Source organism: Schistocerca piceifrons, chromosome 2 (assembly GCF_021461385.2).
Source record: "Schistocerca piceifrons isolate TAMUIC-IGC-003096 chromosome 2, iqSchPice1.1, whole genome shotgun sequence".
NCBI lineage: Eukaryota > Metazoa > Arthropoda > Insecta > Orthoptera > Acrididae > Schistocerca > Schistocerca piceifrons.
The window spans coordinates 689,074,901-689,093,357 of record NC_060139.1 but is presented as its reverse complement, the minus strand read 5'-3'; positions in this window follow the sequence as shown (position 1 = coordinate 689,093,357).

Here is an 18,457-nt window from a genome sequence, read left to right as displayed (position 1 = left end):
CCATGATACAGAGGAATCCTGAATAAACTATGCCCTTCACGGTTAGCCAGTTGGTCGGCCTGGTAGAGTGAAGTTTTGGCTTATAAAGTACTGCAAGTTCCATTAACTTCGCTAGGTTCGACTGAATCTCATGCGACAATTCGTTGTACCCAGAGCAAAATATCCGCTTTCCTCCACTGTATTGTTGGAGATTCATGCATCATAACGGAGTGGTATGGCGTTTTGTCCACTGCTATTGTCGAGTTCCAAGGAATGTTTTGCAGTAGAAAGTTATCTTCCCACACAGCGAACGTGTTTCTGGATGACACTTTTATTGCAAATCTCGTATTCAGATGTACTGCACTGTTGATATTAATGCAATACAACCACAAAACACTTGCTCAAAATACCTGACGACTACAAAACGGTTCAGTGCCAAAAAATACGACTTTACAACGAGAACTGTTGAACGTTGATGCATCTAATGCGTAACTCCACATGGTACTGTTTATACACTGTGTAGCAACAGGGGCGCTTTATCAGCTGAACCGCTGGAGGCGTAGTGAGGAAAGCCAGAAGGCGATTGGTCTTACCTGGGCAACGGCGTCACGTCTTCCTCCAGTTAGCCAAACGTCATAAGTTGCAACTAATTTTAAATGCACTATAGTCCTACTGAAAAAAAGCACCTTTTTTTAATAAATTTGGTACTGTCATAAATTTTCGCTACAAGTTGTAGTTTTCGAATAATTCAAGAAAAACACACAAAAGTGACCTTCAAAGGAATTTTTTTTTAATAACTCGAAAACTGTCGCCTCCAGCGGAAACGTATCCCATTACAAACTTTAACTATATTAAGTTTCCTACAAAAAGGTCCTATTTATTTTTCTGTAGTACTAATAATTTGCGCATACCGACAGTGAGAATATGCAAGTCTCGTGTGTGACTTTTGAAGGTCTTGCAGATTGTATGGAACCCATAGGTTGCCGCAGCTGAATCATCCTCTATATTTCACTAGTGAACTAATGTATCCAAATTACCAACCTCTCTTTGTTAAATCCATGAATATCTTAGTAAATGCAACTATTATACGCATTTGACAAATACGGATTTGATAGACGAGAAAGTTAAACCGTAAGCTAATAAACTGCAACGAAACTGACTGCAATATCCCAGCAGCGCGGTAGGTAGAATATTGAAAATCCGAAGACTTCATTTATCCGCTTTTAATGAATCTGACAGAACTGAGTTGTTAAACCGGTACAAAAAAAAGGGTTGACGGAGTAATAACAGCTGAGAGCGACTGCCTGAGTAGCTTCCCGAGCGATGAGAACTACAACAAGTTAATAAAGCATTCTTAAATGGAATCTAATACTCTTTTTTCTACATCTGCTACTGCGCTCCGTATATCACTGTGAAAAAAGCAGCAGAGTGCTTCGCTATGTACAACATTCACCACGTGACTGTAAGAACGATGAGCTGTGACTTTAATTTTACAATAAGCATTTCACATTTGTTCTAGGTGATGCTTCAAAGTCGAGAAGTATGATCTGGGAAATTTCTCCTGAGCGAGGCCTAGAGGGTCTTAGGTTCTCTGAGCGTCGTCTGTTGTACTTCCTCTTGCGTAATATTACCTTTTACATTGCTTTTTTGTATATCTATGCCAATATCGTGAATAGTAATCTTCCGTTGTGTGAAATGGTTCAAATGGCTCTGAGCACTATGGGACTTAACATCTGTGGTCATCAGTCCCCTAGAACTTAGAACTACTTAAACCTAACTAACCTAAGGACATCACACAACACCCAGTCGTCACGAGGCAGAGAAAATCCCTGACCCCGCCGGGAATCGAACCCGGGAACCCGGGCGCGGGATCCGTTGTGTGAGCTCAAGGGGGTGTGAAGTAACAAAGGCGCTACGCACCAATCTAACAAATAAAATAAAAAATGTGAAAGACATTTCCGATTTCATTATCTTACCTAGATTCTGAATAAATTGAGACGGCTACGAGTAACACGCCATCGCCTTTACCAGATGATCCGACATTTAACAACTGGCATTATATGCAGTTCATGTCCTCCACGTAATCCTACCTCGTTCGACTCCCCACCATGTTTTTCTATTTGTTCTCTCTTTCTCTGCCTCTAGTGTTTTCTCAGAGTCTGTGGCAGTGAGAAAAGGAAACACATGGGGCGTCTGGAATGCAAACATTGTCTTTAAAAGCTCGTTTGCTAGGTAAATCATTTTCTCTCAGACATGGGGAAGGTAGTCAAACACATGTTTCCGTGGGTCCAGTGCAAAACTACACCCATTATGAACGTGGATTAATATTCTCCAAGTTTTTTTCATTTATTTCTGAATCAGAGTAACTGCGTTACACTTTCCGGTCGCTACAACTCGTAACCTTTTCAGAGAGTCGTTTCTTCTCTTGACACAATACTCGACATTATCACACACCACTGTCCTTTCGCAAGTCAGCGAAACACGGCGAGAAGTTAGCCTACTTCTGCAGTGTAAGTTACATGAAGAGAGAACGACGTTTTAATGTCATATACACGGAAGATGCAAAGCGCACAGTTACTCGTTCCCAACACGTTGAGACGGCAATGGTCATTCCAAAATCAGATGAAGCCTTAAGCTTCGGAATAAAATACGATAATAACCTGACGTTGTCAGTTTTCTAGAAGGCGATCTTTATAGTGTTGTAGCCTTCTTTAGCAGAACTTTTTTTCCCACGATCTCAGGGAAGGATTTAGTGATTACTAGTTTCGACCACTTCAATGGCCATCTTCAGATCTGAAAGTATACTGAAGGCTACAGGCCAATGTTCGTAATACAAGGGAGAGAAAAAAATACTGCTCCGTGATAGTTTGCAAAACTACATAGGCAGCATAATCGCTACGAATCAAGTACGTCTAGTATAAAATTTAGAGGCAATCTTTCGGAAGTCCTATACCCGCATAGATTTATCTGACAGCTGAGTTGCTGTGCTGGATAAAAGTTCGCTGTAATATGTAACTCGTCCAGTGCACAAAATTAGAAAATTTAGAGGCAATCTTTCGGAAGTCCTATACCCGCATAGATTTATCTGACAGCTGAGTTGCTGTGCTGGATAAAAGTTCGCTGTAATATGTAACTCGTCCAGTGCACAAAATTAGAACCTTACTTGAACACCTTTGATGTAACGTAATTACGATATCTGCGGACTGATACAAGACGGTACCATTATGCATCCAACGGAGCGTCCTCCTTATATTGGTTTATTTTCTATGCTTATTATTTTTAAGTTTTTAGTAAGCTTTTGACCAATTTGACGATGCTCCAGATAATATATAGGCTCGTAATGGTATTCTTTCCAGCACATGATATATGGTACATAATATGGTACGTGCTGTGTTATTTATGGCTGTAGCACAACATAACCAACTGTATGAGGCGACGTATCATATCCTCCGTAAGGAGGAATATAAAGTAGACATCAAGTTACGTATCGCATATCTCATTAATGCATTTTTTTCAGAGTTTCAGTCGCTTCAAAATAGGTCCTCAGCTGTTTCTACAACCTTACTGTTGAGTAATTGCATTAAACGGACAACAGATCATACATTACATGCTTTCATAACAAGGTTAATATGGAAAATTTTCCTATCTGCAATCATCTTAGCTTCAACATAGGTCTCTCATCTGCTCAATATTTTTACTATACGACAGGAAATCAGAACAGTACATTAAATTCATATTGTACATCCTTTCTGTATTCTTTAACAGACGTATGTGTTCCTCTCTTGACAAAATTTTTTTTTACATTATGTTAAGAATTACGTATACTTCTGCAGTATGTGCATCCCGAGGGTTTGCCTGTAATATATGAAATTATAATGGTTGCTTATATCTGCCTCCATATCCTACGTTTCTACCGTCTTTCTTCGTAATTTGTATTACTTTCCATAGCGAACATGTTGCCGGCATTACAGTCTACGGCCAACATAGAAAATAACGTAAACTCGTCAGACTAAGTTATAATCCTGTCGTTTTACAAACTGAAGATTCTGTAATTATTACATTTATAAAACATTATCCTTGTACTGTTTTGATTGCTGTGTTTGTTACATTAGTCCTTATATGCGCCGGCCGAAGTGGCCGTGCGGTTAAAGGCGCTGCAGTCTGGAACCGCAAGACCGCTACGGTCGCAGGTTCGAATCCTGCCTCGGGCATGGATGATTGTGATGTCCTTAGGTTAGTTAGGTTTAACTAGTTCTAAGTTCTAGGGGACTAATGACCTCAGCAGTTGAGTCCCATAGTGTTCAGAGCCCTTTGAACCAACCTTATATACCACATGGAACATGTTATAATACTGCGCTTGCTACATATCGTTAACTTATGTTGGTTGTACGTGAAGTAGCACTTATGTTTCTCTTCATCTGCTCACTGTCCGGCACTGTGTGTATTTATGGTACTAGTGGCTTTTAAAGTACTTTTTTTGTTATTTCGTTCATTCTTTCATTTCATATAACATTTAGATAAAATTATTTACATATACCCTGATACGCTGTACTATCGAAGTATCCGTGTTTATCATCTACACCATCCACTGGCTCTAATTATTTGTGCAGCTTTCATATTTTTACGTAAATACACTGTAACGTACTCTACAGAAGAAAGCTGAAGATTAGATCAGTAGATCACGTAACTAATGAGGAGGTACTGAATAGATTTGATGAGAAAAGTCCTCTAAGACATTTTCTAGGGTTCCAGGGCGTACATTGGAAACAACAGTCGATGCTGACATAGGGCCAACGCATGCAGATGCCGTTGTTGAGTACAGTCACTCGTCTATTCGATGGAAACTGAGCAGATCCAGAGGTTTCAGGATTCCATTCCGCCCTGAGCCATGCCAAAATAGCAGAGATCTGTGCCGCTGACGTGCGTGTACTGGCTGGAGCCGCCGAGAACTGCCTCCAAGTGAGGGCGGAGAACGTACGAGAGGCAGGCAGCGGAGGCTGCGCAACGAGGGGTATGCTGTGACGTAGTTCGTATCAAGTTATCGGCGGGGGAAGTCAGCATACTGGTCTAACATCACGCCTATTTGTTTCACCTTAGATCGAAGAACGCTTCCGTTAGTAGTGTATGAGCTCATAACAGGAGGACACTTACTAAATTATGTAAATGGCTGAAGTTTCTAATTCTTGCTGAAAGTCAAGCTTCTGCAATTGTTGGTTCATTTGCGGTGAAAAATTGCCCAGTAGCCAGCTCATGCTTTGTTAATTCTCCTTCAGTGCGATTCAAAACCAAGCCGTATGAACGTGACGTATTTTCCGAAATTGTTTTCTCGCTTGCTCGAAACGCACTGATGCTGCATGTTCTTCTCCACCATTAATGTAACACTGTGAATATTTCTACACTGAATTGATTAAACGTCTTATTGCACAGTAGATATTTCCATCAAAGACAAATTGTCGATGTTCAAGTGACTGATCCAGCCATAGCAACACTGCAAACACTTCTAGGGGTATCCACGATTGCCGTAACGAGCAAGTGTTACTGTAGCATAAAGAGTTCATGAGGTTGCTTAATATGCTAAATGTTACTTACAGAGATAAGATAAAACTGCCATCATCCCAAAGGTTGGTTTGAACATCGTAGTGCTATACTAGGCATGGCCTCGTCGGATTTGGTATAGTGTTACCTTCCACCGACATTTGAACTAACTGACCCGACAAGTTATACGGAGACCGACAACGGGAAGTAGACTCCGATACCACGGTCACGTGATATTAACAGTCGAACATGACCACGTACAGAGAACTTAGTGCAATGGATAATACAGCAACAAACGGTAGAACTGTTTCTGTCAATCCTCTTGTACATCAGACGGACATAAACAATTACTGTTAACAGCGCAAGAAGCTCAAATGGACCGACGGAAAAGTAATGTGGTCCAGTGAACTTACAATTAGACTGTTCTCCGACGCAGGACCTCTCCATGTGAGCAGAACAAAACGGAAAATGTACTATCCTGACTGCCTTCTTCCTGTTGTTAAACATGACGCAGTCTCTGTAATTTAGTGTTTTCAATGGTCATTATGAAAGGAAAATTTTAGTAACAATTTTCATTCAGTGGAGTTGCTATTCCTTCCACCATAGGAGGAGGAGGAGATTAGTGTTTAACGTCCCGCCACAACGGGGCCATTAGAGACGGAGCATAAGCTCAGATTACGGAAGGATAGGGAAGGAAATCGGTCGTGTCCTTTCAAAGGAACCATTCCGGCATTTGGCTCAAGCGATTTAACGAAGTCACGGAAAACCTGACTTAGGATGTCCGGAAGCGGGTTTGAACCGTTGTCCTCCCGACTGCGAGCCCAGTGTGCTAACAATTGGACCACCTCGCTCGGTTCACCATGTGGTGCCTCTTCGAAGAAGATGTGTGTCCCCTATCACACCGCTAGAAGTGTCCAAAACTGGTTTATGAATGATGGAATGAAATAAAATGTCTTTCTTCGTCCCTACAGTTGTCAAGTTTGGATATTGTCGAGCTCTGGAAAGACCTGTTAGAACACGTTATTGTCCTCCAGCATCTCTGAAGGAATTCTAGAATGTCTGTAATGAACAATAACAAACTTCATTGACCACCACTCAGAAAGTGCACGATTCGATCCACGTGGGTCAAATCTGTCTCTTCATTGCAGTAACAGATATTAATTATATTTTGCTCAGTCCCCATAGAGATTTCTGCTTTGACTGAATCTTAAGTTTACCAGTTCCTAAGCTTCACTGGTTTTCCGCGTATGTCGTCGACCCACAAGTCTGTTCTCTACAGATTGCACAATATCACGATAAGTGAATTCCTAAACAATATGCTCTGTGTTTCACGGTAATTGATTGAACGTTGTGTATTGGAAATGCAGCAGGGAACCAGTCGGACTTACAAGTTGTGTAGATATTAGTTTCAGATAGTTGAGAAACAGCTGAAATTGCTAAAACTGAACAAAGCCCAGAGCCCAGTGGAATCCCTAGAAGATTCTATGCATAGTTTGGGGACAGTTATCGCCTCTTTTAACCACAACATATCGCCGGTCCCTCGAACAAAAACCCGTGTTCTGTAGTTGGAAGAAAGCACAGGTAACACGCGTCTATAAAAAGGTAACTTAGCCGATCCACCAAAGTTTCATGCATTATCACTGACAAAAATCTGTTATAGATATGATAACACGTTCTGGACTCAAACGTAATGAGGTCTCTCCAACAGAATGACGTCCACCATGCAAGCTAGCATTAATTCCGAAACCAGTGGCCATGTGAAACCCAAGCTGCTTTTTTCTCTCAAGACATTTTGAAAGCTGTGCATCAAGGCACTTAGGTAGGTGGGGTATCTCTTGTCTTCCTCGAAGCTTTTAATTCGGTATGGCACCAACGGTTATTAATGAAAGTACGGCCATTTAGGGCATCAAACGAAATTTGTGACTGGATTAAGAATTTCTTAATGTGGACGCCGGCGGGAGGGGCGGAGGTGAGGGGGGTGCAGCATGCTTTCTCGGACGAAGGGTCGTTGACATATGAAGAATTAGGGGTGCCGCAGGGGAGCGCATTGAAACCGTTGTTTTTCACATTGTATATCAATGATCTGGTAAACAATATTAATAGTAATTTCAAATATTTTACAGTTGATACTCTTATATATAATGAAGTATTGTCTGCAAAAATTGCACAAATATTAATACAGATTTCAAAGGAGTGCAGAATTGGCAACTTGCTTGAAATATTCAGAAATGTAAAACTGTACACTTCACAAAAAGTAAAGATGTATCTCATGACTAAAATGTCAATGAGTTACAATTGGAATTTATCTATTCGTACAAATATGAACATATAACAATTTGTGGGGATATGAAATGGTATGGTGAATTTTATTAATCACCTAAAGGCATGTGAAATATGGGACTGACAAAAAGTGCTACGTACTTCTCGAACAGACCGTAATTCAATGGGCGAAGTGCTTTGGTAAGAGAGAAATAATTTGTTTCACTTATAAAATACCGTAAATTCACGTGCCACGGCCATATACCGCATGGAAAAAAAAACATCACGCGCTTCTGCTGGTTCTGAAAGGAAAAGCTGAATAAAAAAGAAGCACAGGTTCAAGACGATTGTAACGGCTTAGTGATATCAGGATGAGGAGAGGATTTCAAATGTATGATGAATTCTTTAGGACTGCTGAAAGTAACAACATATTCCCTCAAGCAATTACTAGGGTTCGAAGACCAGTTGCAGTTCATGAAGAGAAAAAACACGCGTGGTAAGAATTCACTCAAGAAATTGTGCCCTTGCTGAAACTTGTTTTGTAGGCTTTTCAAATGTGTTACGCAGGCCACGTTTACACAGTTTAGACTATAGACTCTATGAATGTACAAGTTACTTGCCTCTTCTACCCTCGGCAGTGGTGGTCGCAAAACATTTCGTGTATTCGAATACTAAACAAAATCCAATATTCGTTCTTGGATGACGTTAAAACACCGTAACCGTATGAATAGAAAATATTCTTTTCTTTCAGGGAAGTGCTATCTCAACGATTGGTAACAGTAACAGCAAATAACTATTTCGCTTCTAATTTAAATCGATCCGATTCAGACTCGCTTGTAACAAAACAGCACTGCTCTTGTTGAGGCAAATCGACGGAATATTCTCTCTGATCATTGTCAAATAACAAATCCTCTGTGAGAAATCGATCACTAATGCTGCCACATCCTTCCAAATCATCAGATCTGTGAGTAGTACAGACTTTTACATGATGTCTAGCGCTACAGAAACTGCAAAAATATATTAATTTTTCTCTTTGTACATTTTTTGGCTTCGATACACCCAAGAGCAAGAAAAGCCTAGTTCCCTCTTAGAAGCGCTTAGGACCATTTTTTCTGCTTCGCCTTAACAGTTACCTTTAAATCACGGCGATGTGTCAACGATAAAAGAAATTTCTCAGTGATCGTTAACGTGCCTGAATACAGTCTTTTCTATGGAGCTTAAGGAACATCTTTGTTCCAGACAGCATGACAAGGGCAAGGGTTTCAGCTCGTAGCGTGAAGCACTTTTAAAGGGGACGTACCGCCGCGGCCAGCTCTCCAGGGCGGGAGCCCCGTGCCCGGCTCCTAAGTCTCCCGCCTTCGCCAGTGGCCAGCGGCTCTCCACGGCACGCGACACCGCACCCCCCCCCCCCCCCCCCCTCGCCCGCCCACACCCAGTATAGATCGCCGGCGCTCAATTCACGCACGCCAAGACCGAGCGGATTTTCCGTCGTCGTTACGCCGACTGCAAGCAGTCTCGTCAATAAGCGCCGGTCTTTCCGACTTACTCATGCCGCCCAAATACGAATAGGAAGTATAGGGTGACACGGAAGTCCATTATGATTTGAATAATGCAGCCAGAAAGGTAAAAATTGACACACATGCCTGAACTGACAATGGGTTCTATTGAAACCAAAAGAAGAGCACAAAATGGCCAACAGGCGGCGCAGCACAGCAACACGTCAGTGGCACCGCATGAGAGTGGTGTATAAATGAGCCGTAGTTAGAAAGGGAGGCAAGATAATCGCCAGCCTGGCTGGTAAACACCTGCTGCAAGGTAAGAGTTTTAGGCAGGATGGCGCTCCACCTCATATTGCAACACACGAGAACGATTTCTTGTCCACACCGTTTGCTGAGGATTGCGTGCTGAGCCTCCACTTTCGTCATTTTCGGTATTGAAGTCACCCGACCTCCACCCGTGTGGTTATTGATTCTGGGGTTACCTGAAGTCGCAAGTTTATCGCGATCGTCCGACCTCAATAGAGATGGTAAAATACAACACCTGATGCCATTTTATCACCATATGTACTGATATGCTGTACAGTGCTTTTCACAACATTGTACCGCGACCACAGGTACTCAATGATGGCCGACATACTGAGCATTTGTTATAAAGAACATCGTCTTTGTTAAAAATCATTTGTTTCGCTAATTATTACTTTTGTATTATATAAAGCGCCATCTGTTTATCATTTTCCGTTTCTTTCCATGCATTTGTGTCAATTGTAACCTCTCTACTTACATTATTCCGTGGAACATTGAATTTTCAAATGTTAACAGACTTCTGGGTCAGCCTGCACTACAGCGGCAGAGGAACTATACACCTTAACCTATCATATCATTCACAACACTGCCTGACAAAAAAACCTGAAGTACCCAGCACGCACACACACACGCACACACACACACACACACACACACACACACACACACCACCACCACCACCACCACCACCACCACCACCACCACACCACCGGCAGATACTACAACACCAATTCTCTGTGCAAGATAGAACGGTCATCAGAGTGGAATAGTATTGTACGTGTTTACAGTTGTTACCAGGCCTCGTAGGGTGGGGTGCGAATAGCGTTAGATGTTGAGTGATCACCGAGCTGGAAAGGGAGATGCCGCATACTCTTGTGAGACAGCGTTATCAGCACCTGACAGAGTTTCAACGGAGCCTCATTACGGATTTCTACATGGCCAGCACGACGAATCGTGCAATATCCAGATTTTTGGGACGTTGGAAGTAACAGTGGCCACGTGTTGAACTACAATGGAATGTGAGAGTAGGCATACTCGTCTTCAAGGTTCCTGTCTGGTACCACAAGGGAAGACTGCCATACTGTGCATCGAGCACATCATAACCTCTTCACATCTAGCCCTGCCCTCAGAGAACAAGCAGTGAACTCTGGGCAACATTCATCACGCACCACTGGTCAGAGACTAGCAGCAGCCGCATTAGGGAATTCCTGTTGCATGTGCAGGCTGCCGTTAACACAAACGGCTTCGCTTAGTCTGGTGCCGTGACCTGCTAGCACGAACTGCTGATGAAGGGCACCGCATTGCAATCAGCGTAGAGTCGTTGCTCTGCACTACCCCGGTCGACCATCGTCCTTGAGTAAGGCGGCGATCTGGGGAGAGGTCCCACTCTTCTAATGTCTCGTAGAGGCACATCGGTCTCACTCCTTGCATCATTGTGTGAGGAGAGTTAGGAGCCATCCCGTATGACTTCAGGTCATGGCTGGTAGTGATTCAGGTAACTCTGACAGCGAAACGGTACAAAATGGAGATCCTGCGTTCCCATGAGTTACATCTCACGCCACAATGTTTTGGTATCATTTTTCAACACGACAATGCTCGTACAAATATGCCTCTTGTATCTATGGACAATCCGAGTGATGTTACGGTATTCCTATGACCAGCAAGGTCCCCAGATACGTCCCCGACTGAACATGTGTAGCACCCGTTCCAACGTCATCTCTGTCCCAGCGACAGTACCCAGGACATCAAGGACCAGGTACAACAGCTGTGAGCCATTTTGCTTCAGGAGAGAATTCAGCGGCTTTATGACACTCTTTCCAATCGAATTTGCACATGCAACCAGGCCAGTGGGTGTGCAAAGTCATACTGATAAGTGATGTCACACTGCTAAATTCTGTATAAATTTGATTCGTTTTGTGAATCATTGAAAAAAACATCACATATCTGATTTTGGCCATTATAAATGGTTTTTCTTTTTTTTGAAAGCCTGCGACTGTGAAAACAATGGGTTTCTTTATATATCACTTTTCTGCCACCAGTCACGATTTTTTTTTACTCATATTTTCAACGAAGCTTTACGTGAAACGATTTCCATTCTCAAACGTATTTTCTCTTTGTAATACGCCATTTTTGCGTTATGTTTCCGATGTATGAGGTTTTGCTTTGTTTTGTTGACTTATAGTCCGTTTGTGCAGAGTTGGCTCAAATGGCTCTGAGCACTATGGAACTCAACTTCTAAGGTCATCAGTCCCCTGGAACTTAGAACTACTTAAACCTGACTCACCTAAGGACAGCACACACATCCATGCCCGAGGCAGGATTCGAACCTGCGACCGTAGCAGTCGCGCGGTTCCAGACTGTAGCGCCAGAGTCCCACACAACTTTCAGTGCACAGTATGCGTCGAGAGTAACTTACTTTTATGTAAGTTCTATTTTACTATATGATTTTCCGTCGAGTACTGCGTAATGTGACCTTTCTGACAGGAAATAACGAATCCAGCAGCACTACTTAGACGATACTCCATAGGCACGCTATCTGATTAGAAGTCACTGGTGAGGAAAGATGTCAAAAGCTCTTTGGAAATCTAGAAACATGGAATCAATTTGAGACTCCTTGACGATACCTTTGAGGTAAATGTAATGTACGAACATAGTATATGTTCCAAACTTCTTCTACAAATCGACGTCAGTGATACAGGTCTGTTATGTACTTTCTTGAGTACTGGTGTGATCTGTGTCTGCTTCGGTGTGAATCTTTCGTCGAACGAGCGGATGTGTGTGATAACTAAGTGAGGGGCTATTGTATCAGCATACTCTAAAAAGATCCTAATTGGTATACTATTTGAACCGGAAGACTTGCCTTTATTGGTTGGGTTGTTTGGGGGAGGAGACCAGACAGCGAGGTCATCGGTCTCATCAGATTAGGGAAGGATGGGGAAGGATGTCGGCCGTGCCCTTTCAAAGGAACCATCCAGGCATTTGCCTGGAGCAATTTAGGGAAATCACGGAAAACCTAAATTAGGGTGGCCGGACGCGGGATTGAACCGTCGTCCTCCCGAATTCGAGTCCAGTGTGCTAACCACTGCACCACCTCGCTCGTGCCTTTATTGATATAAGCTGCTTCACTAAGTCGAGGGTTTCAAAGTCTAAATTACGTTGCCAGCTGTTCTTGATTCGAATTCTGGAAGTAATTTCTAAAAATGTGTTTAATACCTCCGCTTAAGGGGCTCCGGAAAGGCTCAAAATCATGAAAAGTTCAATTTTTACTTTTTTGCGTTTTCTGAATCTGCAGACTATTACCTTTTAATAGATATTCCGAAGACTACAACTATTTTTAAATTTTTTTTGAAATGTGTTCTACATGGGCGTGACCCACTGTGGCGCTGTTAAACTGCTGTCAAATGGTGTTATTATTAACGTCCGTGTTCATCAGGTACATTTTAGTGATGTGAGATAAAGTATGTGTTGTGGCTAACCTGTGATGGTTCAATATACACTCCTGGAAATTGAAATAAGAACACCGTGAATTCATTGTCCCAGGAAGGGGAAACTTTATTGACACATTCCTGGGGTCAGATACATCACATGATCACACTGACAGAACCACAGGCACATAGACACAGGCAACAGAGCATGCACAATGTCGGCACTAGTACAGTGTATATCCACCTTTCGCAGCAATGCAGGCTGCTATTCTCCCATGGAGACGATCGTAGAGATGCTGGATGTAGTCCTGTGGAACGGCTTGCCATGCCATTTCCACCTGGCGCCTCAGTTGGACCAGCGTTCGTGCTGGACGTGCAGACCGCGTGAGACGACGCTTCATCCAGTCTCAAACATGCTCAATGGGGGACAGATCCGGAGATCTTGCTGGCCAGGGTAGTTGACTTACACCTTCTAGAGCACGTTGGGTGGCACGGGATACATGCGGACGTGCAGTGTCCTGTTGGAACAGCAAGTTCCCTTGCCGGTCTTGGAATGGTAGAACGATGGGTTCGATGATGGTTTGGATGTACCGTGCACTATTCAGTGTCCCCTCGACGATCACCAGTGGTGTACGGCCAGTGTAGGAGATCGCTCCCCACACCATGATGCCGGGTGTTGGCCCTGTGTGCCTCGGTCGTATGCAGTCCTGATTGTGGCGCTCACCTGCACGGCGCCAAACACGCATACGACCATCATTGGCACCAAGGCAGAAGCGACTCTCATCGCTGAAGACGACACGTCTCCATTCGTCCCTCCATTCACGCCTGTCGCGACACCACTGGAGGCGGGCTGCACGATGTTGGGGCGTGAGCGGAAGACGGCCTAACGGTGTGCGGGACCGTAGCCCAGCTTCATGGAGACGGTTGCGAATGGTCCTCGCCTATACCCCAGGAGCAACAGTGTCCCTAATTTGCTGGGAAGTGGCGGTGCGGTCTCCTACGGCACTGCGTAGGATCCTACGGTCTTGGCGTGCATCCGTGCGTCGCTGCGGTCCGGTCCCAGGTCGACGGGCACGTGCACCTTCCGCCGCCCACTGGCGACAACATCGATGTACTGTGGAGACCTCACGCCCCACGTGTTGAGCAATTCGGCGGTACGTCCAGCCGGCCTCCCGCATGCCCACTATACGCCCTCGCTCAAAGTCCGTCAACTGCAGATACGGTTCACGTCCACGCTGTCGCGGCATGCTACCAGTGTTAAAGACTGCGATGGAGCTCCGTATGCCACGGCAAACTGGCTGACACTGACGGCGGCGGTGCACAAATGCTGCGCAGCTAGCGCCATTCGACGGCCAACACCGCGGTTCCTGGTGTGTCCGCTGTGCCGTGCGTGTGATCATTGCTTGTACAGGCCTCTCGCAGTGTCCGGAGCAAGTATGGTGGGTCTGACATACCGGTGTCAATGTGTTCTTTTTTCCATTTCCAGGAGTGTATATCGCTGGTGTGATTGTCGATTGTTTCATGTTTATTTACTCTGTCGTTATCTCGAAAATATTCGTAATTAATTCTGTTTCTTGAGTCTCTGTTTTGTTGAAGTATAATAATGAGTAAAAGTAAAGTTATTAGAAATCCTCTGAAGGCTTTTAAGAAAAGGAGAAATGTTGGAAAGCCAAAGGTATGTGTTATACTGTAAACAATAAAGACGATAACCAAGTGAGTGAACCTAACCTCTCAAGTACACCTGCCCATAGCAGTCAAAGTGGGAAAGAAAATACTTCACAGAAGAAGCTTGGTTCAATGAGTGAAAACTATGAATGTTTTATGGGCGAATCGGATGTGAATGAAATATTTGATATCTCGGTTCTCAAAACTGTGTAGGATGTATTCATTGTAGTGAAGTTGGTCTGGAACTCTCCATAATAAAGCACGTAGGACTTGCTAGTGAAATACAACTGAAATGTGATAAGTGTTCATACATGACCACCTTTTGGAACAGTGTTGCAGTAACTGCAACTGAAGAAAATGGTAGCAAAATCTACGAACACAACAACGAGCGATGCTTGCTTTAGACAAGGAACGCCTTCGGGCTGCAGACAGGGCTGTAAAGAGTCTAGAAATACAAGCAAGAGTAAACAGGAGGAGGAACAAGAGGAAGCTGGAGGAGGAGTTTGCAGAGGATGAAGATAATCCATCCTATGGACCTGGAATGCACTAACAAGTTAATCCAATCTTTGTCGCTCCATTCCCAAAACTTTTATTTTCTCATACTAATTACATGTTTTCTAAGGATCTTCCAAACATATTTGTTTCAAACTTTCAGTAAATGTTACACAGTACCTTCTGCATAATTTAACACAGCCTTTTTCCAAGAAACTGTATATTTTTGAATATATAAATAAAAAATTGCAAAAAAATGTTGTGAATTTTCATTACAATTGAAAAAAAATCATCTTTAATAACTGAACTAAAATTTTGTAAAATCCCTGTGTTAAGTTGTAGCCCATATTCCAATAAATAATCTGTAAAAAGTTCAACTTCCTACCTCAAATACTTTGTGAGGAAAGATGTAATTTATAAGCGTTATTTTAACATTGCAAGTATAGGGCGTTCCGGAGCCCCTTAAGCGGCGCTGTCATTGGTGACATTACCTTTGGTATCGCGCAGTGAAGCCATTGATTGTGCTTGGCGCTGGTGTTGTGGAAATTGTTAAAAGCACCGCGCATTGAAATTTGCGCTAAATTTCGAGTTCTGTAAAACTTTGCCAATTTAGAGGATTTTGCGTCCTTTTAAATTTGGCATCCTTTTTTCGTTGCTTCTGCAATATCATTCTGACCTGTTTTGTGTACAATGTGGGGTTAGTACTGTTGTGGATTGGCAAGACAGCCAATCCACTATGAAGTAGCCGAAAGGCACGCGTTTAAGCTCACGCAGGCTGGCGTGAGGTCTGGAACAGGTCAGGGAAATGAGACTAGCAAAAATAGTACGTGGCTGTTGGAATACTTAACTTTAATCCATAATTGGTGAACATCGCTCTTGACGGTACATGTTTCACAGCATCAATAGTAACTGGTAATGGCGCCTTGCTAGGTCGTAGCAAATGAGGTAGCTGAAGGCTATGCTAACTATCGTCTCGGCAAATGAGAGCGTAATTTGTCAGTGAACCATCGCTAGCAAAGTCGGCTCTACAACTGGGGCGAGTGCTAGGAAGTCTCTCTAGACCTGCCGTGTGGCGGCGCTCGGTCTGCAATCACTAATAGTGGCGACACGCGGGTCCGACGTATACTAACGGACCGCGGTCGATTTAAAGGCTACCACCTAGCAAGTGTGGTGTCTGGCTGTGACACCACAAGTACCATCCCTTGTTAATTTATTTCGCATAAACCTCTCAATTGCCATCAACACTATTTGTTTGAATTTAAATCACATCTTGTCTAGGCTTACATAGTGAGACTGAAAGGAGTGGAGACTGTCTCTTAGGAAAACGTCAAGCGAATTTCTATCTGCTTTTTTAAATAGACGTATTTTGCATTTATTTTGGTTGGTTTGAATGTTGCGGTATTCAGTTTTGTTACAACAATCTGGTCATCACTAATTCCTATATTCGTCATGATGCTCCCTATTTGCGCAGGATTATTTTTTGCTAAGAGGCAAAGATGTTTTAGCATTCATTTACACTCCGAATGAGGTTCTGAACTAATTGTTCAAAATAATTTTCGGAGAAGGCATTTAGTACAATTTCTGATGATGTTTTATACCTACCACAGGCTCTTAACATGTATTTTCAATAACATATCGAGGTTAGATTGAAGTCACCAGCAACTACAGGGTGGGCCAAATAAAAGTTGTCTGGAGAACAGAGTTCCAGGGTACGTAGAAACACAGCAAAAAAAAAAAAAAATGGCTCTGAGCACTATGGGACTCAACTGCTGAGGTCATTAGTCCCCTAGAACTTAGAACTAGTTAAACCTAACTAACCTAAGGACATCACAAACATTCATGCCCGAGGCAGGATTCGAACCTGCGACCGTAGCGGTCTTGCGGTTCCAGACTGCAGCGCCTTTAACCGCACGGCCACTTCGGCCGGCTAGAAACACAGCAGAAGAAAGGAACTATAGTACTAACCTGACGACAGTATGTGTTGAAAGTAACCTCCATTCATCTCTTGGTAATTTTGAACCCCGGTTCGGAATGTTTTACGAGTGTGACTTGTTCAAAACAGATCCTGTCTGACGCCATTTTCGGACTAAGCGCCGCATGGCACTTTTTGTTGGCACTTTGACGACATTAAGCTTCTCAGCAAACAAGTGAGCACACCACTTTTTCCACGACTCTGTTGTCACTTAACTTTCCATAGCGAACACCCGCTGCTCCACTGTGAGTACCATCGTCCCCTTTGCACCGCTCCAGTCACATTGACGCTGCCCGCACTACGCTGTGATCCGGCGTGGATCACGTGGTGGGGGTGTACGTGGTGTATGCGTCACGGGGTGTGCTTATATGCATAAATTCACGTCCAATCGTATCCCCACTGTCAATGAGTCCTACCAGAATCAGTCAATTCACACAAATATGGGCGTGGAACATATTGAAGGATGAAAAGGAATGATCTCATAGGTTCAATTATAGGTAAGGCATACATAGATTCACTGGTACAATACTGGGAAAATGACGTCAGTCAAAGAAGATTACTTACAAAACAAACGTGGGACAAATCGCAGAATGTTGCTCAGCTGTGTAGGACTCATACCCAGTAAGACTAAAGCGATTAGAACACGTACAAAGGAGGACAGTATAAATAATCACAAATTGGTTTTACTGATGGAACAACGTGGGAAATTGGAACTGGTAGAAATTTGAAGATACACGCCAACTATCATGTGAAACCTGTTTACAAAGATTCAGTAACCAGTATAAGTGCGGAATCTAAGAATATCATTCCCTTACTGACCACGAAAACAAAATTCAGCGTGCACAGAGGCATTTAAGCGATTCTACTACTCACTCTATATGCGCTAATAGGACAGGAAAAAGCCTGATGAACTTCATAGAGGTTTGCAAACTATCGATCCAAACGTTAATGTACATGTATGGACACAGTTGTTGACAATCAGCTCTAAGAAATTAATCATTATTAACTATTTAAACGACAGAGAATTTATAAAGGGTAAATGGATAGTTTGGAGTTGGTATTGGTGGAAATTAATGAAGTTTGGTGACAGGAAAAACAGGACTTCTGGTCAGATCAGAGCATAATTATCAACAGAACATCAGATATGGGTAACGCAAGAGTAGAACTAACAATGAATGAGAAAGTTGGAATGAGGGTAAGCTACTCTGAATAGCATAGTGAACACATTACAGTAGGCAAGATAAACACGAAATAAACATCCACCACAGTAGTTTAAATTTATGTGCTTACTAGCCCTGTAGATGATGAAGAAATTGAAACAAATGTAT